Genomic DNA, 13,637 nt, shown 5'->3' with positions numbered 1-13,637 from the left:
ATTTTTGCTCGCAATTCAAGAGAAGTACGGGATAAAATAAGAAACGCTGTAATTATTTTTTTAAAAAAATTGCTTTTGTTTTTGAAGTTACCGCTGTGAAGACAATAAATATTGGTCGAAAGAGCTTAAAAAAAAAATTAGTTCTCAATTTGCCAAATTTGTAGCAAATTTTATCCCGCACTTCTCTTGAATTGCGAGACTATAAAGCCGATAGATGGCAGAACAGTCAAGCTCTACGTTATCGAAACGAACCACTTGTTATTATTCCCGCGTCGCAAGACCGTACGGCACCGCATCCGACGTCTCACTTCGACGACCACGCGCCGCCTGTCTCACGGGGCTGTCCGAATTTAGATAGCTCCAGGTGCTCCCCGAATAACGGTCTTGACCACCTGTCTTCACCCCCGCCTCATGTTCCGTGACAATAAAACCGAAAAAGCGTTTGCTCAGAACCAATACTCTCGTTTTCTTTTCACGTACGCGCTTTCGTTTGGATAACAAACTTTGGGAAGGACCTATGTTGTGCACGCGATGATCGGGGGCAGCGTTTCTTAAATTCTCTGATAAGTGGAACCCTTTTGACTGTCCACTTTTTCTCGTGGAACCGTTTGTTTTTTCTTCAATACTATAGCTTGAATTCAGAAATTTTAAAATGGTTTACTTAAGGAAAAAATTTTTTTAAAGTTCTTTCAACCAATATTTATCGTCTTCGCAACAGTAACTTCAAAAACAAAAGCAATTTTTTTAAAAATAATTACAGCGTTTCTTCATTTTTGATAAATGGAACCATTTTTAATGTCCACTTTTTTTTTCGCGGAACTGCTGGTTTTCTTCAATACTCCAACTCAGTTGTGTAGTATATATATATATATATATATATATATATATATGTGTGTGTGTGTGTGTGTGTGTGTGTGTGTGTGTGTGTGTGTGTTTTATTTTCGTGTGTTACTCACATAGCATTTTAAATTTTACAAGTACGACATTTATTTATCAGTACTGTTTCTATTCATAAGTTATAGTTTCAATCGAAATTAGGTTATTCAAAATTGTGTTTCAGTTCATTCAATTATCTATAGTTTGACCCACCATTTGCGAGTAGAAAAACCCCGACCGATATTTAAGTCTAGTGCTCAGTAAATGCAGACAATCTTACGAAAACCCTAAACAACAAACATAGTCTTCAAGAAAATGAAGTAATATTAAACATTTTCACCCTAATAAGAACAGAACAGCAATTAGTTGCAATCGACAAATCCCAGTCTTTAATCATTTCGCGAATTAAAGCGAATGTACGAGCTCTAATCAAACCCAACGTCACTCCCATTCCGGCTGAAAGTCGAACAAACCGATATTCTTACTTGAAACGGTATCTTCTAATAAACCACCTCCCCAAAAAACCGCTTAAAAAATCATCGGCACTCCCGCACCCCGTTAAAAGAGTTAAAGAGTGCCTACGGGAAGATAATCATTTATCGATGGAACATTGGGATCCGGTGCGGCACCTAATTAGGCATCCCCCTTCCCCCAATTAACGGTTTTGCCGCCAATTAAGAAGCAAAGCTTGCGTCTTAATGGCTGGCTCTGTCTTCGCTGTGTACTGTCGTCCGGTTTTAAGAGGTGGAAAATTTTTATCGCCTGGCGTTAAACGGCTGCCGCTGCTTTATGGTGGCGATAACGTTGGAACGAAAAAGCCCGCCTCGAAGATGGGGTTTAATGCTTGCGCAAAAGAAGGATCAACGCTTGTTCCTGGTGAATCTGTTCGAAAATTTTGGATAATTACTCAAATTTGGGAATGTTTTAGCAAGGGTGTCTCTTCTTTATCGACTCGTTTCTGCTAACTTTTAAATTTCGGGTAAGTTTAATAGCCGGAGTAAGGACAAATTGTCTTGAGTGTCATTTCAGGCAGCTGCGAAGTGCTGTCACCGAATGAGGAGAAAAAAATGGCGAAATGTCAAAATCGATACAGTTTTGCCTTTATGTACCCGTTGTTCTTAATGAGTTCCTGAAGAGAGACTGCTACCAATGTTGAATTAAAAACAGATGCGAAGTCTCAAGTATAACATCAATAACTTTCAAGCGTTAAATACTTCTAGTTTTTCATCATTAATGTCATTACATTTCATCATCGTATCGATATTGGCAATTAAAGCGTGCTTCATCAATCCCATTTGTTTGTAAAATACTCACAAAGCTCAATATTCTCAACAAAGCTTTAATCTTTGCTTAAATTTTGAATAGTCTGTGAATTTCATTTCTGAAGAAGTATAGATAATTCAACTGTCCATTGTTTGAACATTAAAACGTATTGTCAATGATATCACTTTAGCAACGTGATGTTTGGTAATTCAGTGCTCATAAAAATTTTATGATCAATAAATATTGTTTTGAAAATAACATTACCAACCAGGTGTTTTTTAATACAGGTATAGCAATTGGCATGATGATACTAAATGAAGCATATTGGCGTTTCATGCACAAGATACAATTTTATTCACAACAGCACATTTTTCTCAAGTGTTTTTAGAAAAGCTTACAAAATTATCTTTGATTATTTTAAAAATTCGATATTTAAAAAATGTTCCGACCGCATAATAACGCTTTTTCTTGACAGTTAAAGTGAGCAGGGGAATTGATTTTCTGAGCAGTACGTAAGCTTTTCATGCATGTAAACATGTTAAAAAAAACCTCTTTAAAACTTTTCTATCTTACAAACAAAAAAATTTTAATTAATAAATCTGATTACAGTGAGGTGACGTAAGACCACAATTACTATAGCTTTTGTTCTAAGTAGCTGTTTAGTTTGCTGCTATACCCACGAAAAATTTATTAACATTGTGGGAATTCATGTGTATTAAAGTTACTCTCTCTCTCTCTCTCTCTCTCTTTCATTTTTTATGCTAATTACGATCAAAAGCCAAACTTTTAATTTCTCATAGGGCGTCGTATCACAAATTCATAAGTAAGACACACAATCCTAAGTATGCCAGGTATTTCATATGATTTGTTTTATAACATATATTTCTAGTTTCATATTTGATTTGTCGATCAGCTTTATGCAAAATTTTAACAGAACGTTTATCCTTTCTTCGCACTAGCTCAGCCAGGATTTACCTTCTGTGTTTAGAGGAGGGTGAAGGGGTCATACCTGTCTTTTCATGTTTTTGGAATGCCATACTGATATTGACAATATGGCTTAAAACCAGGGTTGTTTTGAGGGGTTGAGCTCCACCTACCCCCCCCCCCCCCCCATCGATGCGTCTCTGATTCTTCGTAATGTGTTTTTCCTTGCAAGAGTAGATTTGTATTTAAAATGAATCTCCACAGAAGGTAAAAACTTTGGATTCCTTGCTGAAATTGAATTTTTCTTTCGGGCTGTTATTCGGTTTGAGAAGACGATGAGCCTCCTCAAAATGAGCAGTCCAGCTCGTCATATAGCTCAGTGGACTGATTGCAATTTTCATGTTATTGTGTTCTATATATGTACTGCAGTGTGTAAAGAGCATTGTATCTGGCCAGACCAAGAAAGCAAACCTGAGTGGGGACAGTTCACACGCCATTTTCGACGTTCCACAAAGGGGAGGAAACGCTCACTCCCGACAGATAGTTGTCCACCATTAGGAACCATATTGCAGAGCTAAGTTCCAGGACGGGCATATGGCGCAGATGGTTTCAGGGGGCGTGAGAGACACTGAGTTCACGCGCTTCACGGTCCGTGGCATTCGATTCGCTTTCGTGCAAGAATTGTTCCATATGTCTTCGCTGGGGTTTGAAGAGAGGAATGGAGATGAATTATTGATCGAGTCAATTGGATCAAAATGTCGGATCTATTGTTTCAGTCGAAATTGTTAATCATGTTGTTAGTCAATAGGATTCGTCTCTAATGTCGATGCAATAAGGGTCGGAATGGTAATGCTTTTAATAGTCAGCATAATCAATCTCTTTGGAGTCACGTTGAGTTGACGCTTCTGGAGAGAAATCCATGGAAATAATGCCCGTGTACAGTTTTTTCATGCGTCTGCGGGTCATATTTACTCTCCGATTTTCCTGATCTGGAGCATCAGATCAGGAATTTTTTAATTTTTGGTATTCATTGCCTAATCTTCTTTTTGCTCATCGCAATTTTCTAAACGAAGGGAGAAAGGGTTCATTTTTTCTTAAAATTAAAACTTTATGAAAAAAAAACTGGTTCCACAAAAATAAAAATAAAAAATGGTATATTGGCCGAAACCAGGGTTTAAACTAAGCGGTCGTTTACCGCATTTTGCAATTGAAATTTTTAGTTTGCCGGCCACGATTTCACAACCAAACTTCTTTTTTGGTTGCTTTATGTATTATGCAGAGAAAACTTTGTTTAAGCTACTTGAATAATTTTAAAAAATACGAATAAGCAGAAATTTTTGACTACTTAAAAGAAAAAAGAAAGTAGTTGAAAATGACACCTAAGTTGCACGTCCTAGTTTCAAACGCTGCATAAAACGTGGTGCGACTACAAAGGGAAATGAGATAGCTGAAAAGAACGATACGGGCCACCATTTTTTTCCGATTTAAGAAACTTCCGGGAATGAAACACATTCAAAGAGAATCTTAAAATGTACAAATATTGCACCAAAAAATAAGGTTCGTGATTTTTAATGCTAAAAATCTTATTTCTGGTTTCAAATTTATACTGCGTTTCTGATGCATTAATAATTATGATCCCTCACTAATGTGTTTCCTAAAATTTATGCCTTACTCTTGAATTTATGTCTTGTCTCGACCAGAATATCACATTTCCATCTTTACTCCCTCCACTTACAAAATAACTGAAAGTTGTTTTTCTCCTGCTAATACTCTTAAAGCAGAAAAAGTAGCTGTAAAGCAAAGGATAGGCTGCCTGAATAAAGATAAGTAAATCCAGAGATAAGGTAAATGTTGAAAACGTTTACGTAAAACATCGCAGTTTATTATAAGAATGAAAAAAAAAGCACAAAGGAACAATATTTTCTTTTTTCTTTACCTTTGTTTAATATATTATTATTTGCACTTACTTAAAAGGTGCTTTTCTGAGTTAATAAGACGCCTAACATTTATACTGAACATTTTTTTGCACTACCCCTAGTAAAAGAACTGAAAGTTGTTTTTCTCCCACATATGCTTCAAAGCAGAAAAAAAAAAGTACCTGCAAAGCAAAGGATAACCTACCAGAATGAAGTTAAAGAAATCGAAAAAAATTGCTAAATATTGAAGAACTTTGTGAAAAATATCGCAATTAATTACAGGAATAACAAAAACTAAGCAAAGAGATGCATTATTTACTTTTTTGTGCAATATATCATTGTTTACATATACACATTATGTGCTTTCCTGAATTTTTAAAATGTCTTAACGTCTTACATGTATATTAAACAGTTTTATTTTTCCTTTTTTTTCTGCACTCCCCCTAAGTAAAAGAACTGAAAGTTGCTTTTCTTCCTTAAGTTATCTTATAACTGAAAAAGCAGAGGATAAACTACCTGAATGAAGTTAAATAAATGTTGAAAAGGTTTAAGCAAAAAAAAAAAAAAACGCAATTCATTCCAAAACTAAGACTATTTCATAACAAAAACTAAGCACAAAGAAGCATTGTTTCCTTTTTTTGTGTGTGTGTGTGTGTAATACAAAATTACGTATGTATAATATAATACTTTATTTGCACATACGTTTTCCTGAATTCATGATAAGCCTTACACTTGTATTAAACAGTTTTTATTATTATTATTATTTTTTTTTTGCAGTGTCCCCAAGTAAAAGTGCTGAAAGTTGTTTTTCTCTCATAAACCACCCTAAAGCAGAAAAATTATGTACAAAGCAAAGGATAAACTTCCCGAATGAAGTTAAACTGCCCGAATGAAATAACTAGCGTTGGATAAATAACGAAAAAATTAATGTAAAACAATGCAAATTATTCCAAGAATAATTTAAATTATACAAATTAAACATGAAGAAGCATTGTTTCCTTTTCCTGTGTGCAATGTATTATTATTTACACTACATATAATGCGCTTCCCTGAATTTATACCACGCTTAATATATTTTGTATGGAACTTTTTTTTTCCTCTTTTTTTTTTTTTCTTTCTTTTTTTTTTTTTTTTCACTGTCCCCAAGTAAAAGGACTGAAAGTTGTTTTTCTCACATAAGCCATCCCAAAGCAGAAAAAGCACGTGTACAGCAAAGGATCAACTACCTGAATGAATAACGAATAAATACTTTTGTGCTGAAAATTCAAAAAATCAGTAATCCAACGTCAGAAAGCACAAATATTGCAAGTTATTGCAGACACGTGTTTCGGTGTTACAAGGAACACCTTTTTCAATGCAAAGAAATGTGAGCTTCTGGATGAAAAGTCATCCGAGAAAAGTTCTCGGATGACTTTTCATCCAGAAGCTCACATTTCTTTGCATTGAAAAAGGTGTTCCTTGTAACACCGAAACACGTGTCTGCAATATCTTGCAATATTTGTGCTTTCTGACGTTGGATTACTGATTTTTTGTACCTGAATGAAGTTAAATAGATACATAGCTTTTTTTTTTTTTTGATAAGTGTTAAAATAGTTAGCGTGAAACATTGCAAAACATTCCAAGAACAACAAAAACTAAGCATAAAGAAACATTTCCTTTTTTTGTGTGCGTAATATAATATTATTTGCACATATATAAAAACGTACTTTCCTGAAATTATAAAACGTTATTATAACACGTACATTTATAGTGAATAGTTTTTTTTTTTTTTTTTTTGCTCGACCCCCAGTAAAAGTATTAGAGTACTTTTTTTACATAAGCCACCTTAAAACAGAAAAAGTACCTGTAAAGCAAAGAATAAACTACCTGAGTGAAGTTAAATAAATCAATAAGATTAGAGATAAATGTTGAAAACGTTTACGTAAAATATAGCAATTGATTACAAGAATGACAAAAACTAAGCATAAAGAAGCTGTATTTACTTTTATTGTGTGTGTAATACAATATAATTTGCACATACATGTATTGTCCTGTAAAGTAAGACAGAAAAAGGCGTTCCCTGTAACGCCGAAACACGTGTCTGCTGTAATTTACAAATTTGTGCTTCTTCTAACGTTGTTTTGTCTTACTTTACTGTTAAGCACAAATGTATTTATTTTCTTATGTATTGTGCTGGTTTTAATTGAAAAGTCGTCCAATATTTGTATTACTGGACTTTTTTTTTCCACTGCCCTCAAGTAGCAGAATTTAAAGTTGGTTTTCTTACGTTAACCCTCTTAAAGCAGAAAAAGTACATGTAAAGAAAGGTTAAATTGCCTGAATGAAGTTAAATAGACCAACCAAAAGGTTATATATATATATGTAGAGAGAGAGATACACATTGAAATTGTTTATATAAACCGCAAAAATGTAAACCTTTAAGATTTTCCAACAATTGTTTTCTTTTTCACTGTGTTTTACATTTCGTATGATACTATTTAGTGGGAGTAAAATATCTGAAAAGATAAGTCTGCAAAGTGTGCTGAAATTCAGCTTTCGGAAATATGAAATGATCAACTAAATTGTATAGGGTACAGAAATTCGACATGAAAAGAAAAAAAAAGGAGTTTCAATTTAAAAATACTTCGAAAATGAAGTTTTTGATTTCAAAAATTTCAATCGTGTCAGAGCAAGAGTCTTGTTTTTTCTCTTATCTCTCTTCTCAACGATAAAAGAAAACTTTCGCTCATAGATCTTTATATATTGGTACCTAAATGTTTCAAACATGGATGCGTAACGAAAAAAGGACCTTTACCATGCACGTTAAAGTTATGAAATAGACATTTCTATGAGCATCTCTATCGAATTGCATGATTTCATTCAATTGCTTTTATTATAGCTCTAATATTCTGCGGTTTTTTTATTTTATTTTCTTGTTTCCTTTTTAGGTTTTGTCTCGAGTTTCAATGTGTTGCTTGTCAATTTATAACTGAAGAGCACAAGAAAACAAATACATCACTGGTAACTACTTTATCTATCTAATATCTGTTGGAAATATTTTTACTTAAACGTTAAACGTTACCGGATTGGCTACCTTTGTCGGTCTTTTTACAGGTTAATTTATTTGAAGTTAGTAATTTTAAGGAGTTCACATATGGTTTATTTAGCGATTACTGGGGTTCCGTGGCAGAACGGTCAAAAGTACTGACTCCGGCCCTCTATTTGTGCTGTGTAGTACTTACTCACTTTGGAGCGGGTTAAAATGTCCGTATTCAGTATTTAAAAAAATAGCAATTAATATTAATTATTTTTGTTGCCAAACTTGATGACAATTCTTTTTTTTTCTTCTTATTTTTGTCGAATTTGGGAATACGAAAGCACTAGATTAGTAATATTTTTGACTTGAAATTACAAATAATTACTAGGAGATGAGCAGTGGTTATGTTTGCTTCATTTGTATCGGCAAAAATAGGTTGCTTTATTTCAGCTCCTATGAATTTGTTCCTTCGTAAATATGCATGATTTTAATTCACTGATAGCTAGAAAATATTGCCAGAAATTTTTATGCAGAATATGATTGAAATGGATTGATGTTCAAAAATTTCACAATCTTAGAGCGTAAGAAAACCCGAAACTTAGTGGTAAATTATGCACTTTCATTGCACTTACGAATATAGCTTTTTTATTTCTTTTTGAATAAATAGTTGCAGTGATTTAAAACAGTTGAGTTTTTCAGAAATAAATAAATACTTTAGCTCCGAAAAGTAACAGGAAATAATTAACGTTTTGTAGCAAGCATGTACAGATTACTGCAGACACGTTTTTCGGGGTTTCAAAGGAACCTTTTTCAATGCAAAATAGTGAGCTTTTAGATGTAAAGACATCCGCAGACTTCTTTACATCTAAAAGCTCACTATCTTGCATCGAAAAAAGGGTTTCTTCGATGTCTTTACACCTAAAATCTCACTATTTTGCATTGAAAAAGGGGTTTTTTAGACGTAAAGACATCGAAGGAACTCTTTTTCCAATGCAAGATAGTGAGCTTTTGGATGTAAGGACGTCTTCGGATGTCTTTACATCTAAAAGCTCACGATTTTGCATTGAAAAAGGGATTTTTTAGATGTAAAGACATCGAAGGAACCGTTTTTCAATGCAAGATAGTGAGCTTTTGGTTGTAAGGACATCTGCGGATGTCTTTACATCTAAAAACTCACTATTTTGCATTGAAAAAGGGGTTGTTTGAAACCTCAAAACACGTGTGCGCAGTAATCTGTATTTTTGTGCTATGAAACATCGGTTATTTCTAATTAGTTGATTTTTGCTCACTATGAAAAATCGCTGAGAAAAGCAATCACCAAAAATAAGATAATTAATTTTTTTAATGACTATACCACGAAAGTGCTTAATATTTATGACTATGAAATGTATTTTTCACTTGAAGTGTGTTAGTTAGTAGGTAATTACTTTTGGCGATAATTTGGGCGATTTCAATTTTGGTGTAGTTAAATCGTTTTTATACCAAGCGCTTAACAGGGAGTTTTTCTTGCAGTTTCTTTTTTCGGCGATGTTCCCTTTTCTGCAGATTATCGGTTTCGCGTCTTTTTATCTACTAGACAGATTACGAAAACAATGGGGGAAAAAATCACGAGGAATGCGTTGCAAGAAAAAGGAAAGAAAGAGCAAAAAATCTTTGCGGGGTTTGTCTATTGTTTTATGTTCAGAAGGATCATTATTCTTCTATTCTTTAAATTCAACATTATCTGTTCTGGAATTTTTTTGTATCTGCATTGGGAATGGGATTTCTTGGAAGATCTTGCTTTGCGGTTAATTATTGATTCAATCAATATTTTAAAATAATTTTCGACAATGCAAAGAATGCATTGTTCAAAAATACAATTGTATCGTTGTCGGAGAAAAAAAATTGCCTTCGTGGAAAAAGAATAAATTTTGCATTCTTATTTTTTTCTTGCTACTCTTTGACGCAACCATGAGTGTTTTTTTTTTTTTTTTTTTTTTAAGAATTTTTTCACTAGAACCATACCACATCATTCGATGATATTTTTTTTATAAATATAATTGATCGAATCGTTTTATCGATTGGAGACACTTGGTTGTGACGTGTAGGGTGTAAAATAGAAATATATTTATTGCATATGATTGGATTTATCGCAATTAGAAAGTGATGATTTTCTAGTTTGACGACATTTTAGATCTGTATGGCAAACTTAATATTTACTGAAATGGCAAATTTTCTTTCAGTGAGGATTAAATGGACTTTTAGGACTTTTTATTAAATTGGCGGATTTTTACACTATTTTTAAATGCATCGAATTTACATCATAATTGGTTGCAAGTTGCAAGTCTAATCTGGTAGCATTGTGAAGACTATGCAGATAATCACAGAATTACAACGCTGCAGGTTAGGTTTGCCCAAACTTTCGATTACATGGTTGGTGTTTCGTCCATCTACGAAAGACGAAACAGTTAAAATGAAGTTATGTGCAGATTAAGTACATTTGGGGAAATTACACAATAACTCTTTTTTGGCGATATTATTCATCATTTTCTTATTTCGCGTATTCTATCAAAAAAATCTATAGAATGAAGGGGAAAAAAAAACAAGTCCAACATACGACTTTAAATAAAATATGCTTAGAGGTTCGACTAAAATGAAAAATAAATAAGGCAATGAATAAATAAATCAAGGCAATGAAAACATTAAAAATTCATTAAAAAAGTAATTTTTGAAATTAATAACGCCTTGCAGTAAATAACATCAAAAGTCCCATTAAAGTGCAAAAAATTCCGCCAACTAAATCCAACAGCATTTAAAAGTTCGATTGAAATGTAAAATAATCCGCCAAATAACAAATCGACTCATTAAGAAACGCTAAAAGTTCCATTAAAATGTGAAACTCAAGTATGATGAGCAAACATGACGCGACGACGTGAACGATATTTTCTCGTTTTCGCACAGAAAGAATAGTATTCCTGAATCAGAACTATTTTATAGGGAGTCAATAACGTAAATATGGAAGTCTGTTTAATGCAATAACCGCTCCTGATAAGAAAAGGAAATTAAAATTAACGTTACGAAAATTTAAAGATGCCTTAGAACTTAGAAAACTTTCAGTTGTATCAAAGTATTGTATACTTTCTCGGATTTTAAACAAAAATTTAAGCAAATATGTTTGAATAACATGACCACCCTTACATAAAATAAGGTTGTGATTCTGAACCTTAAATAGATCTTAATCTCGGAGAGAAATTGATCAATGATCCAACAGTAAGTATCCATTCGAGAGTTTGTCTTGACCTCGCGAGCATTAAATATCACAGAAGTTTTTTCGGAACTATCGGATCAACTATTAGAAAAGGTTCTTCAATCAAATGAGGCAGTGAGAAGGAAAAGGATGTAAGTGGACATTTTCAAGTTTTGAGTAAAACGCGTGTAAAGTTCCGGTCCTTGGTAGGCTTTCATTGAAAAGATTTTCTAAATCATGCTGTACAGCAGCACCTACCAGGGCTGCTAGTATTAATTAACTCTTGTCCCAAAACAGACGGGAGGTTCACTTACCATGTGCAGGGGCGTGCACAGAAATTTTTGGGGCCCGTCACAAGTGACTTTTCCGGGCCCTCCTCCATCTTATATTTCACCCCTAGTTTTAAAAATACTGGGCCTCCTTCATAATAGGGCCCGTGTCAACATGTGTTCCTTCTCCGCCCCTGTGCACGTCCCTGCCATGTGTACTGGTTATCTCCAAATTTGTAATTTTGGCACTTACGTCTCTTTGCTTCTCACTGCCTCAAATGACCCTTTCTATGAAATTTAAGAAGGCTTAGAAGAGTTACAAAATTTCAGAAAAAATTTATCTTAAAATCAATCCTGAAAGTATCTGTGGAAGTGTTTTGAATTCTATGACCGCTGTCTCCATACACGGATGACCAATTGCTCTCTCGTGCTTCGCTACGCCCCGGTTTGCAAAGGAGGCTCGTGCACCCCGCCATTTCTCCCCCTTTCAAAAGAACCGTTAGGCGCGTGCCCCAATCTCATTAAGGGGTCCAACGGCTCGAGACGTACGCCGCCTACCAGCTGGAAAGATGGCCCCCATTCTACCCTATTCTTTTTTTTTTTAAATAAATTTCAGGAAAGATGGCGTCTCTCCCTGATTCTGCCGCCCTTTTTTGCTGGGAATTCTGTTCCTTTTACTTTCGAACTTCTCCCACGCACCTGGTTTTTGGTTAAAAAGGAGCCTCTTTTTGCACCCTCTCGCTTTTTAATGGAATCATTGACGTAACCTTAGCAGATTTTGAGGATAGTTTTTTGGACCTTGAGTGAGTGATATTTCCGTTGCGATGGCAACGTGACCCTTTTGTGCCCGTGAAGAGAGGGACAATTCGATTGTGATCGTAAAGGTCATGAATGTTCTGAAAGGGTTTTTAAAAGATTGGGAGAAGTTTGGATTAGTGTACATGTTAGAAATTTATAAAAAAAATGCTATAAATTGTTTTGTACTTAGTACAGTGAAGCACCGTTTATACGTTTTTCAAGTGAATGCATGAAAAAAGCGTATAAATGAAAAAACTTAGGTTGATATGTATTTGACTCTGGAGGTACCAATTTAAAAAACGTATAATTGATAAAAACGTTTAAAAGAGAAACGTATAAACGATGCTTCACTATATTTTAGAAAATATTCATACAAATCTTAGCACGTGACAGCGAGATTCATCGCTTAATCTTCGCAATCTTACTGTAGTATATTCTATATCGTTATTAAATCATTATAACGATTTTGATCATTTGAAACAGCTGAACATTGATTCCGATTAAGATAATAACCTACGAATAACGATATCATAATCAGATATCATTAGATTAGTACATTATTACAATGAATATTACCATTTAAAGATTTATAAAATTGATGACTTGAAACTTCATTGCATGAATCCATTTGCATTAGCAGAGGGTGTAAATCTACTAGTTAAACTATATATCGTCGTCTCGCATTTCTCTGTCTGATGTTTTTGTTTATTTTCATAATTTCTTTTTAATTCTATTTTTTTCTTTTTTTTATGGATGTTAAACTATTTTTTACTTAGTACCCAATTTATCGTTTTACAGAAGCTTGTTCAACACAGATGATTCCTTTAGTTTCGCAAAAAACATCGATATAAGTTAATTTGATGCGACGAGGATATCAGTCAATACCATAACATATCGAAGAAAAACAAACAGCTAAGTGGCGCCCAATGAAATATGGCAATAAATTATTTGGCTGTCGATTTTCCGAACTTTATGGGACCAACCCTAGTTCGAACATATGGACCAAATTTTGTTTGATTCCGCCAGTTACTTTTTGGGGAATAGCATGCATGCATACCTCAAGAAACGTCCCATTGCTCCACCCCCCTTGGAGGAATTCGCACCAAAAAATAATGGGCACAAGTTCACATAAGGGCACATACGTGTATCAAATTTCGTTCGATTTCACGCAGTAGTTCTTGCTGTAGAGTGGCCACAAAAAACCGGTCACATACATACGGACACACACACGTACAGACAGACAGACATTTTCCAAATATGGTCGAAATGCACCCTCACTCAGCACACCTCAAAACGTTCGAATCAGTCAAAATTCGAAATTCGAAAATTTGCACGAATCCAATACTTTC

The 13,637-nt window shown here is 34.2% G+C and overlaps 1 protein-coding gene across 1 annotated transcript in view; it reads left to right on the top strand.

Moving 5' to 3' along the window:
• LOC129221633 (homeobox protein prospero-like) overlaps window positions 1–13,637 on the top strand; it is a 194,093-nt gene that overhangs the window by 88,165 nt on the left and 92,291 nt on the right. Inside the window, exon 3 of the mRNA XM_054856158.1 lies at window positions 7,907–7,979. The gene's annotated coding sequence lies outside the window, so the exon portion shown is untranslated. The remainder of the gene's footprint in view (window positions 1–7,906; window positions 7,980–13,637) is intronic.

This window comes from Uloborus diversus, chromosome 4, assembly GCF_026930045.1.
Source record: "Uloborus diversus isolate 005 chromosome 4, Udiv.v.3.1, whole genome shotgun sequence".
Taxonomy (NCBI): Eukaryota; Metazoa; Arthropoda; class Arachnida; order Araneae; family Uloboridae; genus Uloborus; species Uloborus diversus.
The sequence above is the reverse complement of the archived record's forward strand: the minus strand, read 5'-3'. Positions and strand labels throughout refer to the sequence as shown.